This window comes from Lissotriton vulgaris, chromosome 3_1, assembly GCF_964263255.1.
Source record: "Lissotriton vulgaris chromosome 3_1, aLisVul1.2, whole genome shotgun sequence".
NCBI lineage: Eukaryota > Metazoa > Chordata > Amphibia > Caudata > Salamandridae > Lissotriton > Lissotriton vulgaris.
This window is the reverse complement of record NC_141689.1, coordinates 1,025,520,134-1,025,535,337: the sequence shown is the minus strand read 5'-3', so window position 1 is coordinate 1,025,535,337 and position 15,204 is coordinate 1,025,520,134.

Here is a 15,204-nt window from a genome sequence, read left to right as displayed (position 1 = left end):
ATCCTGTGCCTTTTTTCGCCTTTTGCCCCCATGATTCTGCGCCTTTTTTTTTCTGCTGCCACCATGATTCTGTGCCTTTTTCCCTTGGCTGCCCCTGTGTATCTGAGCCGTTTTTGCCCCTCTGTCCCTGTGATTCTGTGCCTTTTTTCTCCTTCTGCCCCTGTGATTCTGTGCCTTTTTCCCTCTTCCCTGCCCCTGTGATTCTGTGCCCTTTTTCTCTTTCTGCCCCCGTGATTCTATGCGTTTTTTCTCCTTCTGCCCCCGTTATTCTGTGCCTTTTTTCCCCTTCGCTGCCGGGTGACTCTGTGCCTTTTTTCTCCTTCTGTCCCCTTCGCTGCCCCCGTGATTCTCTGCCTTTTTCTCCTTCTGTCCCCTTCGCTGCCCCTGCGATTCTGTGCCTTTTTCTCCTTCTGTCCCCTTCGTTGCCCCCGTGATTCTGTGCCTTTTTTCTACTTCTGCCCTGTGATTCTTTACCTTTTTCCCCTCCACTGACCCCATGATTTTGTTCCTTTTTTCTCCTTCTGCCCTGTGATTCTGTGCCTCTTTTTTCCTTCTGCCCCCGTGATTCTGTGCCTTTTTTCCTCTTCCGTGCCCCTGTGATTCTGTGCCTTTTTTCTCCTTCTGCCCCCGTGATTCTATGCCTTTTTTCTCCTTCTGCCCCCGTGATTCTGTGCCTTTTTTCCCCTTCGCTGCCCCGTGACTCTGTGCCTTTTTTCTCCTTCTGTCCCCATCGCTGCCCCGTGATTCTCTGCGTTTTTCTCCTTCTGTCCCCTTCGCTGCCCCCGTGATTCTGTGCCTTTTTTCTCCTTCTGCCCTGTGATTCTGTGCCTTTTTTTCTCCTTCTGCCCCAGTAATTCTGTGCCTTTTTTCTCCTTCTGCCCCTGTGATTCTGTGCCTTTTTCCCCTTTGCTGCCCCGTGACTCAGTACCTTTTTTCTCCTTCTGTCCCCTTCGCTGCCCCCATGATTCTGTGCCTTTTTTCTCCCTTTGTCTCCTTCGCTGCCCCGTCGCTGCCCCTGTGATTCTGTGCCTTTTTCTCCTTCTGTCCCCTTCGCTGCCCCCTTGATTCTGTTCCTTTTTTCCCCTTCGCTGCACCAGTGATTCTGTGCCTTTTTTCTCCTTCTGCCCCCGTGATTCTGTGCCTTTTTTCTCCTTCAGCCCCCGTGATTCTGTGCCTTTGTTCTCCTTTTGCCCCCGTGATTCTGTGCCTTTTTTCTCCTTCTGCCCCGTGAAACTGTGCCTTTTTTCCCCTTGGCTACCCCTGTGTTTCTGTGCCCTTTTTCTCCTTCTGCCCCTGTGATTCTGTGCCTTTTTTCTCCTTCTGCCCCAGTGATTCTGTTCCTTTTTTCCCCTTCCCTGCCCCCATTATTTTGTGCCTTTTTTCTCCTCGTGCCCCCATGATTCTGTGCCTTTTTCTCCTTCTGTCCTCTTCGCTGCCCCCGTGATTAAGTGCCTTTTTTCTCCTTCAGCTCCCGTGATTTGGTGCCCTTTTCTCCTTCTGCCCCATGATTCTGTGCCTTTTTTTCTCCCTCTGCCCCGTGATTCAGTGCCGTTTTCCTCCTTTTACCCCATGATTCTGCGCCTTTTTTCTCCTTCTGCAACCATGATTCTGTGCCTTTTTCCCCTTGGCTGCCCCTGTGATTCTGTGCCTTTTTCTCCTTCTGTCCCCTTCGTTGCCCAGTGATTCTGTGCCTTTTTTCTACTTCTGCCCTGTGATTCTTTGCCTTTTTCCCCTCCACTGACCCCATGATTTTGTTCCTTTTTTCTCCTTCTGCCCTGTGATTCTGTGCCTCTTTTCTCCTTCTGCCCCTGTGATTCTGTGCCTTTTTTCCTCTTCCCTGCCCCTGTGATTCTGTGCCCTTTTTCTCTTTCTGCCCCCTTCGCTGCCCCCGTGATTCTCTGCCCTTTTCTCCTTCTGTCCCCTTCGCTGTCCCCGTGATTCTGTGCCTTTTTCTCCTTCTGTCCCCTTCGTTGCCCAGTGATTCTGTGCCTTTTTTCTACTTCTGCCCCTGTGATTCTGTGCCTTTTTTCTCCTTCTGCCCCCGTGATTCTATGCCTTTTTTCTCCTTCTGCCCCCGTGATCCTGTGCCTTTTTTCCCCTTCGCTGCCCCGCGACTCTGTGCCTTTTTTGTCCATCTGTCCCCTTCGCTGCCCCGTGATTCTCTGCGTTTTTCTCCTTCTGTCCCCTTCGCTGCCCCCGTGATTCTGTGCCTTTTTTCTCCTTCTGCCCTGTGATTCTGTGCCTTTTTTTCTCCTTCTGCCCCAGTAATTCTGTGACTTTTTTCTCCTTCTGCCCCTGTGATTCTGTGCCTTTTTCCCCTTTGCTGCCCCGTGACTCTGTACCTTTTTTCTCCTTCTGTCCCCTTCGCTGCCCCCATGATTCTGTGCCTTTTTTCTCCCTTTGTCTCCTTTGCTGCCCTAGTCGCTGCCCCTGTGATTCTGTGCCTTTTTCTCCTTCTGTCTCCTTCGCTGCCCCCGTGATTCTGTTATTATTTTCCCCTTCGCTGCACCAGTGATTCTGTGCCTTTTTTCTCCTTCTGCCCCCGTGATTCTGTGCCTTTTTTCTCCTTCAGCCCCCGTGATTCTGTGCCTTTTTTCATCTTTTGCCCCCGTGATTCTGTGCCTTTTTTCTCCTTCTGCCCCGTGAAACTGTGCCTTTTTTCCCCTTCGCTACCCCTGTGTTTCTGTGCCCTTTTTCTCCTTCAGCCCCTGTGATTCTGTGTCTTTTTTCTCCTCGTGCCCCCGTGATTCTGTGCCTTTTTTTCTCCTTCTGCCCCGTGATTCTGTGCCTTTTTCCTCCATGATTCTGCGCCTTTTTTCTCCTCTGCCACCATGATTCTGTGCCTTTTTCCCCTTGACTGCCCCTGTGTATCTGTGCCGTTTTTGCCCCTCTGTCCCTGTGATTCTGTGCCTTTTTTCTCCTTCTGCCCCAGTGATTCTTTGCCTTTTTCCCCTCCACTGACCCCATGATTTTTTTCCTATTTTCTCCTTCTGCCCTGTGATTCTGTGCCTCTTTTCTCCTTCTACCCCTGTGATTCTGTGCCTTTTTTCCTCTTACCTGCCCCTGTGATTCTGTGCCCTTTTTCTCTTTCTGCCCCCGTGATTCTATGCCTTTTTTCTCCTTCTGCCCCGTGATTCTGTGCCTTTTTTCCCCTTCGCTGCCCGGTGACTCTGTGCCTTTTTTCTCCTTCTGTCCCCTTCGCTGCCCCCGTGATTCTCTGCCTTTTTCTCCTTCTGTCCCCTTCGCTGCCCCCGTGATTCTGTGCCTTTTTCTCCTTCTGTCCCCTTCGTTGCCCCCGTGATTCTGTGCCTTTTTTCTACTTCTGCCCTGTGATTCTTTGCCTTTTTCCCCGCCACTGACTCCATGATTTTGTTCCTTTTTTCTCCTTCTGCCCTGTGATTCTGTGCCTCTTTTCTCCTTCTGCCCCTGTGATTCTGTGCCTTTTTTCCTCTTCCCTGCCCCTGTGATTCTGTGCCCTTTTTCTCTTTCTGCCCCCTTCGCTGCCCCCGTGATTCTCTGCCCTTTTCTCCTTCTGTCCCCTTCGCTGCCCCCGTGATTCTGTGCCTTTTTCTCCTTCTGTCCCCTTCGTTGCCCAGTGATTCTGTGCCTTTTTTCTACTTCTGCCCCTGTGATTCTGTGCCTTTTTTCTCCTTCTGCCCCCGTGATTCTATGCCTTTTTTCTCCTTCTGCCCCCGTGATCCTGTGCCTTTTTTCCCCTTCGCTGCCCCGCGACTCTGTGCCTTTTTTCTCCATCTGTCCCCTTCGCTGCCCCGTGATTCTCTGCGTTTTTCTCCTTCTGTCCCCTTCGCTGCCCCCGTGATTCTGTGCCTTTTTTCTCCTTCTGCCCTGTGATTCTGTGCCTTTTTTTCTCCTTCTGCCCCAGTAATTCTGTGACTTTTTTCTCCTTCTGCCCCTGTGATTCTGTGCCTTTTTCCCCTTTGCTGCCCCGTGACTCTGTACCTTTTTTCTCCTTCTGTCCCCTTCGCTGCCCCCATGATTCTGTGCCTTTTTTCTCCCTTTGTCTCCTTTGCTGCCCTAGTCGCTGCCCCTGTGATTCTGTGCCTTTTTCTCCTTCTGTCTCCTTCGCTGCCCCCGTGATTCTGTTATTATTTTCCCCTTCGCTGCACCAGTGATTCTGTGCCTTTTTTCTCCTTCTGCCCCCGTGATTCTGTGCCTTTTTTCTCCTTCAGCCCCCGTGATTCTGTGCCTTTTTTCATCTTTTGCCCCCGTGATTCTGTGCCTTTTTTCTCCTTCTGCCCCGTGAAACTGTGCCTTTTTTCCCCTTCGCTACCCCTGTGTTTCTGTGCCCTTTTTCTCCTTCAGCCCCTGTGATTCTGTGTCTTTTTTCTCCTCGTGCCCCCGTGATTCTGTGCCTTTTTTTCTCCTTCTGCCCCGTGATTCTGTGCCTTTTTCCTCCATGATTCTGCGCCTTTTTTCTCCTCTGCCACCATGATTCTGTGCCTTTTTCCCCTTGACTGCCCCTGTGTATCTGTGCCGTTTTTGCCCCTCTGTCCCTGTGATTCTGTGCCTTTTTTCTCCTTCTGCCCCAGTGATTCTTTGCCTTTTTCCCCTCCACTGACCCCATGATTTTTTTCCTATTTTCTCCTTCTGCCCTGTGATTCTGTGCCTCTTTTCTCCTTCTACCCCTGTGATTCTGTGCCTTTTTTCCTCTTACCTGCCCCTGTGATTCTGTGCCCTTTTTCTCTTTCTGCCCCCGTGATTCTATGCCTTTTTTCTCCTTCTGCCCCGTGATTCTGTGCCTTTTTTCCCCTTCGCTGCCCGGTGACTCTGTGCCTTTTTTCTCCTTCTGTCCCCTTCGCTGCCCCCGTGATTCTCTGCCTTTTTCTCCTTCTGTCCCCTTCGCTGCCCCCGTGATTCTGTGCCTTTTTCTCCTTCTGTCCCCTTCGTTGCCCCCGTGATTCTGTGCCTTTTTTCTACTTCTGCCCTGTGATTCTTTGCCTTTTTCCCCGCCACTGACTCCATGATTTTGTTCCTTTTTTCTCCTTCTGCCCTGTGATTCTGTGCCTCTTTTTTCCTTCTGCCCCTGTGATTCTGTGCCTTTTTCCCTCTTCCCTGCCCCTGTGATTTTGTGCCTTTTTTCTCCTTCTGCCCCGTGATTCTATGCCTTTTTTCTCCTTCTGCCCCGTGACTCTGTGCCTTTTTTCCCCTTCGCTGCCCCGTGACTCTGTGCCTTTTTTCTCCTTCTGTCCCCTTCACTGCCCCGTGATTCTCTGCGTTTTTCTCCTTCTGTCCCCTTCGCTGCCCCCGTGATTCTGTACCTTTTTTCTCCTTCTGCCCTGTGATTCTGTGCCTTTTTTTCTCCTTCTGCCCAAGTAATTCTGTGCCTTTTTTCTCCTTCTGCCCCTGTGATTCTGTGCCTTTTTCCCCTTTGCTGCCCCGTGACTCTTTACCTTTTTTATCATTCTGTCCCCATCGCTGCCCCCATGATTCTGTGCCTTTTTTCTCCCTTTGTCTCCTTTGCTGCCCCCGTCGCTGCCCCTGTGATTCTGTGCCTTTTTCTCCTTCTGTCCCCTTCGCTGTCCCCGTTATTCTGTTCCTTTTTTCCCCTTCGCTGCACCAGTGATTCTGTGCCTTTTTTCTCCTTCTGCCCCCGTGATTCTGTGCCTTTTCTCTCCTTCAGCCCCTGTGATTTTGTGCCTTTTTTCACCTTCAGCTCCCGTGATTCTGTGCCCTTTTCTCCTCCTGCCCCGTGATTCTGTGCCTTTTTTCCCCTTCACTGCCCCCGTGATTTTGTGCCTTTTTTCTCCTGCCCCTGTGATTCTGTGCCTTTTTCCTCTTCGCTGCCTCAGGGATTCTGTGCCTGTTTTCCCCTTTTGCCCTGTGATTCTGTGCCTTTTTTTCTCCTTCTGCCCCAGTAATTCTGTGCCTTTTTTATCCTTCTGCCCCCGCGATTCTGTGCCTTTTTCCCCTTTGCTGCCCCGTGACTCTGTACCTTTTTTCTCCTTCTGTCCCCTTTGCTGCCCCCATGATTCTGTGCCTTTTTTCTCCCTCTGTCCCTTTCGCTGCCCCCCTCGCTGCCCCTGTGATTCTGTGCCTTTTTCTCCTTCTGTCCCTTTTGCTGCCCCCGTGATTCTGATCCTTTTTTCCCCTTCGCTGCACCAGTGATTCTGTGCCTTTTTTCTCCTTCTTCCCCCCGTGATTCTGTGCCTTTTTTCTCCTTCAGCCCCTGTGATTCTGTGCCTTTTTTCTCCTTTTGCCCCGTGATTCTGTGCCTTTTTTCTCCTTCTGCCCCTGTGATTCTGTGCCTTTTTTCACCTTCTGCCCCAGTGATTCTGCGCCTTTTTTTCTCTTCACTGCCCCCATGATTTTGTGCCTTTTTTCTCCTTGTGCGCCCGTGATTCTGTGGCTTTTTCTCCTTCTGTCTCCTTCGCTGCCCCCGTGATTCAGTGCCTTTTTTCACCTTCAGCTCCCGTGATTCTGTGCCCTTTTCTCCTTCTGCCCCCGTGATTCTGTGCTTTTTTTTCTCCTTCTGCCCCCGTGATTTTGTGCCTTTTTTTTCCTTCTGCCCCCGTGATCCTGTGCCTTTTTTCGCCTTTTGCCCCCATGATTCTGCGCCTTTTTTTTTCTGCTGCCACCATGATTCTGTGCCTTTTTCCCTTGGCTGCCCCTGTGTATCTGAGCCGTTTTTGCCCCTCTGTCCCTGTGATTCTGTGCCTTTTTTCTCCTTCTGCCCCTGTGATTCTGTGCCTTTTTCCCTCTTCCCTGCCCCTGTGATTCTGTGCCCTTTTTCTCTTTCTGCCCCGTGATTCTATGCGTTTTTTCTCCTTCTGCCCCCGTTATTCTGTGCCTTTTTTCCCCTTCTCTGCCCGGTGACTCTGTGCCTTTTTTCTCCTTCTGTCCCCTTCGCTGCCCCTGTGATTCTCTGCCTTTTTCTCCTTCTGTCCCCTTCGCTGCCCCTGCGATTCTGTGCCTTTTTCTCCTTCTGTCCCCTTCGTTGCCCCCGTGATTCTGTGCCTTTTTTCTACTTCTGCCCTGTGATTCTTTGCCTTTTTCCCCTCCACTGACCCCATGATTTTGTTCCTTTTTTCTCCTTCTGCCCTGTGATTCTGTGCCTCTTTTTTCCTTCTGCCCCCGTGATTCTGTGCCTTTTTTCCTCTTCCGTGCCCCTGTGATTCTGTGCCTTTTTTCTCCTTCTGCCCCCGTGATTCTATGCCTTTTTTCTCCTTCTGCCCCCGTGATTCTGTGCCTTTTTTCCCCTTCGCTGCCCCGTGACTCTGTGCCTTTTTTCTCCTTCTGTCCCCTTCGCTGCCCCGTGATTCTCTGCGTTTTTCTCCTTCTGTCCCCTTCGCTGCCCCCGTGATTCTGTGCCTTTTTTCTCCTTCTGCCCTGTGATTCTGTGCCTTTTTTTCTCCTTCTGCCCAGTAATTCTGTGCCTTTTTTCTCCTTCTGCCCCTGTGATTCTGTGCCTTTTTCCCCTTTGCTGCCCCGTGACTCAGTACCTTTTTTCTCCTTCTGTCCCCTTCGCTGCCCCCATGATTCTGTGCCTTTTTTCTCCCTTTGTCTCCTTCGCTGCCCCGTCGCTGCCCCTGTGATTCTGTGCCTTTTTCTCCTTCTGTCCCTTTTGCTGCCCCCGTGATTCTGATCCTTTTTTCCCCTTCGCTGCACCAGTGATTCTGTACCTTTTTTCTCCTTCTTCCCCCCGTGATTCTGTGCCTTTTTTCTCCTTCAGCCCCTGTGATTCTGTGCCTTTTTTCTCCTTTTGCCCCGTGATTCTGTGCCTTTTTTCTCCTTCTGCCCCTGTGATTCTGTGCCTTTTTTCACCTTCTGCCCCAGTGATTCTGCGCCTTTTTTTCTCTTCACTGCCCCCATGATTTTGTGCCTTTTTTCTCCTTGTGCGCCCGTGATTCTGTGGCTTTTTCTCCTTCTGTCCCCTTCGCTGCCCCCGTGATTCAGTGCCTTTTTTCACCTTCAGCTCCCGTGATTCTGTGCCCTTTTCTCCTTCTGCCCCCGTGATTCTGTGCTTTTTTTTCTCCTTCTGCCCCCGTGATTTTGTGCCTTTTTTTTCCTTCTGCCCCCGTGATCCTGTGCCTTTTTTCGCCTTTTGCCCCCATGATTCTGCGCCTTTTTTTTCTGCTGCCACCATGATTCTGTGCCTTTTTCCCTTGGCTGCCCCTGTGTATCTGAGCCGTTTTTGCCCCTCTGTCCCTGTGATTCTGTGCCTTTTTTCTCCTTCTGCCCCTGTGATTCTGTGCCTTTTTCCCTCTTCCCTGCCCCTGTGATTCTGTGCCCTTTTTCTCTTTCTGCCCCGTGATTCTATGCGTTTTTTCTCCTTCTGCCCCCGTTATTCTGTGCCTTTTTTCCCCTTCTCTGCCCGGTGGCTCTGTGCCTTTTTTCTCCTTCTGTCCCCTTCGCTGCCCCCGTGATTCTCTGCCTTTTTCTCCTTCTGTCCCCTTTGCTGCCCCTGCGATTCTGTGCCTTTTTCTCCTTCTGTCCCCTTCGTTGCCCCCGTGATTCTGTGCCTTTTTTCTACTTCTGCCCTGTGATTCTTTGCCTTTTTCCCCTCCACTGACCCCATGATTTTGTTCCTTTTTTCTCCTTCTGCCCTGTGATTCTGTGCCTCTTTTTTCCTTCTGCCCCCGTGATTCTGTGCCTTTTTTCCTCTTCCGTGCCCCTGTGATTCTGTGCCTTTTTTCTCCTTCTGCCCCCGTGATTCTATGCCTTTTTTCTCCTTCTGCCCCCGTGATTCTGTGCCTTTTTTCCCCTTCGCTGCCCCGTGACTCTGTGCCTTTTTTCTCCTTCTGTCCCCTTCGCTGCCCCGTGATTCTCTGCGTTTTTCTCCTTCTGTCCCCTTCGCTGCCCCCGTGATTCTGTGCCTTTTTTCTCCTTCTGCCCTGTGATTCTGTGACTTTTTTTCTCCTTCTGCCCAGTAATTCTGTGCCTTTTTTCTCCTTCTGCCCCTGTGATTCTGTGCCTTTTTCCCCTTTGCTGCCCCGTGACTCAGTACCTTTTTTCTCCTTCTGTCCCCTTCGCTGCCCCCATGATTCTGTGCCTTTTTTCTCCATTTGTCTCCTTCGCTGCCCCGTCGCTGCCCCTGTGATTCTGTGCCTTTTTCTCCTTCTGTCCCCTTCGCTGCCCCCTTGATTCTGTTCCTTTTTTCCCCTTCGCTGCACCAGTGATTCTGTGCCTTTTTTCTCCTTCTGCCCCCGTGATTCTGTGCCTTTTTTCTCCTTCAGCCCCCGTGATTCTGTGCCTTTGTTCTCCTTTTGCCCCCGTGATTCTGTGCCTTTTTTCTCCTTCTGCCCCGTGAAACTGTGCCTTTTTTCCCCTTGGCTACCCCTGTGTTTCTGTGCCCTTTTTCTCCTTCTGCCCCTGTGATTCTGTGCCTTTTTTCTCCTTCTGCCCCAGTGATTCTGTTCCTTTTTCCCCTTCCCTGCCCCCATTATTTTGTGCCTTTTTTCTCCTCGTGCCCCCATGATTCTGTGCCTTTTTCTCCTTCTGTCCTCTTCGCTGCCCCCGTGATTAAGTGCCTTTTTTCTCCTTCAGCTCCCGTGATTTGGTGCCCTTTTCTCCTTCTGCCCCGTGATTCTGTGCCTTTTTTTCTCCCTCTGCCCCGTGATTCAGTGCCGTTTTCCTCCTTTTACCCCATGATTCTGCGCCTTTTTTCTCCTTCTGCAACCATGATTCTGTGCCTTTTTCCCCTTGGCTGCCCCTGTGATTCTGTGCCTTTTTCTCCTTCTGTCCCCTTCGTTGCCCAGTGATTCTGTGCCTTTTTTCTACTTCTGCCCTGTGATTCTTTGCCTTTTTCCCCTCCACTGACCCCATGATTTTGTTCCTTTTTTCTCCTTCTGCCCTGTGATTCTGTGCCTCTTTTCTCCTTCTGCCCCTGTGATTCTGTGCCTTTTTTCCTCTTCCCTGCCCCTGTGATTCTGTGCCCTTTTTCTCTTTCTGCCCCCTTCGCTGCCCCCGTGATTCTCTGCCCTTTTCTCCTTCTGTCCCCTTCGCTGCCCCCGTGATTCTGTGCCTTTTTCTCCTTCTGTCCCCTTCGTTGCCCAGTGATTCTGTGCCTTTTTTCTACTTCTGCCCCTGTGATTCTGTGCCTTTTTTCTCCTTCTGCCCCGTGATTCTATGCCTTTTTTCTCCTTCTGCCCCCGTGATCCTGTGCCTTTTTTCCCCTTCGCTGCCCCGCGACTCTGTGCCTTTTTTCTCCATCTGTCCCCTTCGCTGCCCCGTGATTCTATGCGTTTTTCTCCTTCTGTCCCCTTCGCTGCCCCCGTGATTCTGTGCCTTTTTTCTCTTTCTGCCCTGTGATTCTGTGCCTTTTTTTCTCCTTCTGCCCCAGTAATTCTGTGACTTTTTTCTCCTTCTGCCCCTGTGATTCTGTGCCTTTTTCCCCTTTGCTGCCCCGTGACTCTGTACCTTTTTTCTCCTTCTGTCCCCTTCGCTGCCCCCATGATTCTGTGCCTTTTTTCTCCCTTTGTCTCCTTTGCTGCCCTAGTCGCTGCCCCTGTGATTCTGTGCCTTTTTCTCCTTCTGTCTCCTTCGCTGCCCCCGTGATTCTGTTATTATTTTCCCCTTCGCTGCACCAGTGATTCTGTGCCTTTTTTCTCCTTCTGCCCCCGTGATTCTGTGCCTTTTTTCTCCTTCAGCCCCCGTGATTCTGTGCCTTTTTTCATCTTTTGCCCCCGTGATTCTGTGCCTTTTTTCTCCTTCTGCCCCGTGAAACTGTGCCTTTTTTCCCCTTCGCTACCCCTGTGTTTCTGTGCCCTTTTTCTCCTTCAGCCCCTGTGATTCTGTGTCTTTTTTCTCCTCGTGCCCCCGTGATTCTGTGCCTTTTTTTCTCCTTCTGCCCCGTGATTCTGTGCCTTTTTCCTCCATGATTCTGCGCCTTTTTTCTCCTCTGCCACCATGATTCTGTGCCTTTTTCCCCTTGACTGCCCCTGTGTATCTGTGCCGTTTTTGCCCCTCTGTCCCTGTGATTCTGTGCCTTTTTTCTCCTTCTGCCCCAGTGATTCTTTGCCTTTTTCCCCTCCACTGACCCCATGATTTTGTTCCTATTTTCTCCTTCTGCCCTGTGATTCTGTGCCTCTTTTCTCCTTCTACCCCTGTGATTCTGTGCCTTTTTTCCTCTTACCTGCCCCTGTGATTCTGTGCCCTTTTTCTCTTTCTGCCCCCGTGATTCTATGCCTTTTTTCTCCTTCTGCCCCCGTGACTCTGTGCCTTTTTTCCCCTTTGCTGCCCCGTGACTCTGTGCCTTTTTTCTCCTTCTGTCCCCTTCACTGCCCCGTGATTCTCTGCGTTTTTCTCCTTCTGTCCCCTTCGCTGCCCCCGTGATTCTGTACCTTTTTTCTCCTTCTGCCCTGTGATTCTGTGCCTTTTTTTCTCCTTCTGCCCAAGTAATTCTGTGCCTTTTTTCTCCTTCTGCCCCTGTGATTCTGTGCCTTTTTCCCCTTTGCTGCCCCGTGACTCTGTACCTTTTTTATCATTCTGTCCCCTTCGCTGCCCCCATGATTCTGTGCCTTTTTTCTCCCTTTGTCTCCTTTGCTGCCCCCGTCGCTGCCCCTGTGATTCTGTGCCTTTTTCTCCTTCTGTCCCCTTCGCTGTCCCCGTTATTCTGTTCCTTTTTTCCCCTTCGCTGCACCAGTGATTCTGTGCCTTTTTTCTCCTTCTGCCCCCGTGATTCTGTGCCTTTTTTCTCCTTCAGCCCCTGTGATTTTGTGCCTTTTTTCACCTTCAGCTCCCGTGATTCTGTGCCCTTTTCTCCTCCTGCCCCGTGATTCTGTGCCTTTTTTCCCCTTCACTGCCCCCGTGATTTTGTGCCTTTTTTCTCCTGCCCCTGTGATTCTGTGCCTTTTTCCTCTTCGCTGCCTCAGGGATTCTGTGCCTGTTTTCCCCTTTTGCCCTGTGATTCTGTGCCTTTTTTTCTCCTTCTGCCCCAGTAATTCTGTGCCTTTTTTATCCTTCTGCCCCCGCGATTCTGTGCCTTTTTCCCCTTTGCTGCCCCGTGACTCTGTACCTTTTTTCTCCTTCTGTCCCCTTTGCTGCCCCCATGATTCTGTGCCTTTTTTCTCCCTCTGTCCCTTTCGCTGCCCCCCTCGCTGCCCCTGTGATTCTGTGCCTTTTTCTCCTTCTGTCCCTTTTGCTGCCCCCGTGATTCTGATCCTTTTTTCCCCTTCGCTGCACCAGTGATTCTGTGCCTTTTTTCTCCTTCTTCCCCCCGTGATTCTGTGCCTTTTTTCTCCTTCAGCCCCTGTGATTCTGTGCCTTTTTTCTCCTTTTGCCCCGTGATTCTGTGCCTTTTTTCTCCTTCTGCCCCTGTGATTCTGTGCCTTTTTTCACCTTCTGCCCCAGTGATTCTGCGCCTTTTTTTCTCTTCACTGCCCCCATGATTTTGTGCCTTTTTTCTCCTTGTGCGCCCGTGATTCTGTGGCTTTTTCTCCTTCTGTCTCCTTCGCTGCCCCCGTGATTCAGTGCCTTTTTTCACCTTCAGCTCCCGTGATTCTGTGCCCTTTTCTCCTTCTGCCCCCGTGATTCTGTGCTTTTTTTTCTCCTTCTGCCCCCGTGATTTTGTGCCTTTTTTTTCCTTCTGCCCCCGTGATCCTGTGCCTTTTTTCGCCTTTTGCCCCCATGATTCTGCGCCTTTTTTTTTCTGCTGCCACCATGATTCTGTGCCTTTTTCCCTTGGCTGCCCCTGTGTATCTGAGCCGTTTTTGCCCCTCTGTCCCTGTGATTCTGTGCCTTTTTTCTCCTTCTGCCCCTGTGATTCTGTGCCTTTTTCCCTCTTCCCTGCCCCTGGGATTCTGTGCCCTTTTTCTCTTTCTGCCCCGTGATTCTATGCGTTTTTTCTCCTTCTGCCCCCGTTATTCTGTGCCTTTTTTCCCCTTCTCTGCCCGGTGACTCTGTGCCTTTTTTCTCCTTCTGTCCCCTTCGCTGCCCCTGTGATTCTCTGCCTTTTTCTCCTTCTGTCCCCTTCGCTGCCCCTGCTATTCTGTGCCTTTTTCTCCTTCTGTCCCCTTCGTTGCCCCCGTGATTCTGTGCCTTTTTTCTACTTCTGCCCTGTGATTCTTTGCCTTTTTCCCCTCCACTGACCCCATGATTTTGTTCCTTTTTTCTCCTTCTGCCCTGTGATTCTGTGCCTCTTTTTTCCTTCTGCCCCCGTGATTCTGTGCCTTTTTTCCTCTTCCGTGCCCCTGTGATTCTGTGCCTTTTTTCTCCTTCTGCCCCCGTGATTCTGTGCCTTTTTTCCCCTTCGCTGCCCCGTGACTCTGTGCCTTTTTTCTCCTTCTGTCCCCTTCGCTGCCCCGTGATTCTCTGCGTTTTTCTCCTTCTGTCCCCTTCGCTGCCCCCGTGATTCTGTGCCTTTTTTCTCCTTCTGCCCTGTGATTCTGTGCCTTTTTTTCTCCTTCTGCCCAGTAATTCTGTGCCTTTTTTCTCCTTCTGCCCCTGTGATTCTGTGCCTTTTTCCCCTTTGCTGCCCGTGACTCAGTACCTTTTTTCTCCTTCTGTCCCCTTCGCTGCCCCCATGATTCTGTGCCTTTTTTCTCCCTTTGTCTCCTTCGCTGCCCCGTCGCTGCCCCTGTGATTCTGTGCCTTTTTCTCCTTCTGTCCCTTTTGCTGCCCCCGTGATTCTGATCCTTTTTTCCCCTTCGCTGCACCAGTGATTCTGTGCCTTTTTTCTCCTTCTTCCCCCCGTGATTCTGTGCCTTTTTTCTCCTTCAGCCCCTGTGATTCTGTGCCTTTTTTCTCCTTTTGCCCCGTGATTCTGTGCCTTTTTTCTCCTTCTGCCCCTGTGATTCTGTGCCTTTTTTCACCTTCTGCCCCAGTGATTCTGCGCCTTTTTTTCTCTTCACTGCCCCCATGATTTTGTGCCTTTTTTCTCCTTGTGCGCCCGTGATTCTGTGGCTTTTTCTCCTTCTGTCCCCTTCGCTGCCCCCGTGATTCAGTGCCTTTTTTCACCTTCAGCTCCCGTGATTCTGTGCCCTTTTCTCCTTCTGCCCCCGTGATTCTGTGCTTTTTTTTCTCCTTCTGCCCCCGTGATTTTGTGCCTTTTTTTTCCTTCTGCCCCCGTGATCCTGTGCCTTTTTTCGCCTTTTGCCCCCATGATTCTGCGCCTTTTTTTTTCTGCTGCCACCATGATTCTGTGCCTTTTTCCCTTGGCTGCCCCTGTGTATCTGAGCCGTTTTTGCCCCTCTGTCCCTGTGATTCTGTGCCTTTTTTCTCCTTCTGCCCCTGTGATTCTGTGCCTTTTTCCCTCTTCCCTGCCCCGGTGACTCTGTGCCTTTTTTCTCCTTCTGTCCCCTTCGCTGCCCCCGTGATTCTCTGCCTTTTTCTCCTTCTGTCCCCTTCGCTGCCCCTGCGATTCTGTGCCTTTTTCTCCTTCTGTCCCCTTCGTTGCCCCCGTGATTCTGTGCCTTTTTTCTACTTCTGCCCTGTGATTCTTTGCCTTTTTCCCCTCCACTGACCCCATGATTTTGTTCCTTTTTTCACCTTCTGCCCTGTGATTCTGTGCCTCTTTTTTCCTTCTGCCCCCGTGATTCTGTGCCTTTTTTCCTCTTCCGTGCCCCTGTGATTCTGTGCCTTTTTTCTCCTTCTGCCCCCGTGATTCTATGCCTTTTTTCTCCTTCTGCCCCCGTGATTCTGTGCCTTTTTTCCCCTTCGCTGCCCCGTGACTCTGTGCCTTTTTTCTCCTTCTGTCCCCTTCGCTGCCCCATGATTCTCTGCGTTTTTCTCCTTCTGTCCCCTTCGCTGCCCCCGTGATTCTGTGCCTTTTTTCTCCTTCTGCCCTGTGATTCTGTGCCTTTTTTTCTCCTTCTGCCCAGTAATTCTGTGCCTTTTTTCTCCTTCTGCCCCTGTGATTCTGTGCCTTTTTCCCCTTTGCTGCCCCGTGACTCAGTACCTTTTTTCTCCTTCTGTCCCCTTCGCTGCCCCCATGATTCTGTGCCTTTTTTCTCCCTTTGTCTCCTTCGCTGCCCCGTCGCTGCCCCTGTGATTCTGTGCCTTTTTCTCCTTCTGTCCCCTTCGCTGCCCCCTTGATTCTGTTCCTTTTTTCCCCTTCGCTGCACCAGTGATTCTGTGCCTTTTTTCTCCTTCTGCCCCCGTGATTCTGTGCCTTTTTTCTCCTTCAGCCCCCGTGATTCTGTGCCTTTGTTCTCCTTTTGCCCCCGTGATTCTGTGCCTTTTTTCTCCTTCTGCCCTGTGAAACTGTGCCTTTTTTCCCCTTGGCTACCCCTGTGTTTCTGTGCCCTT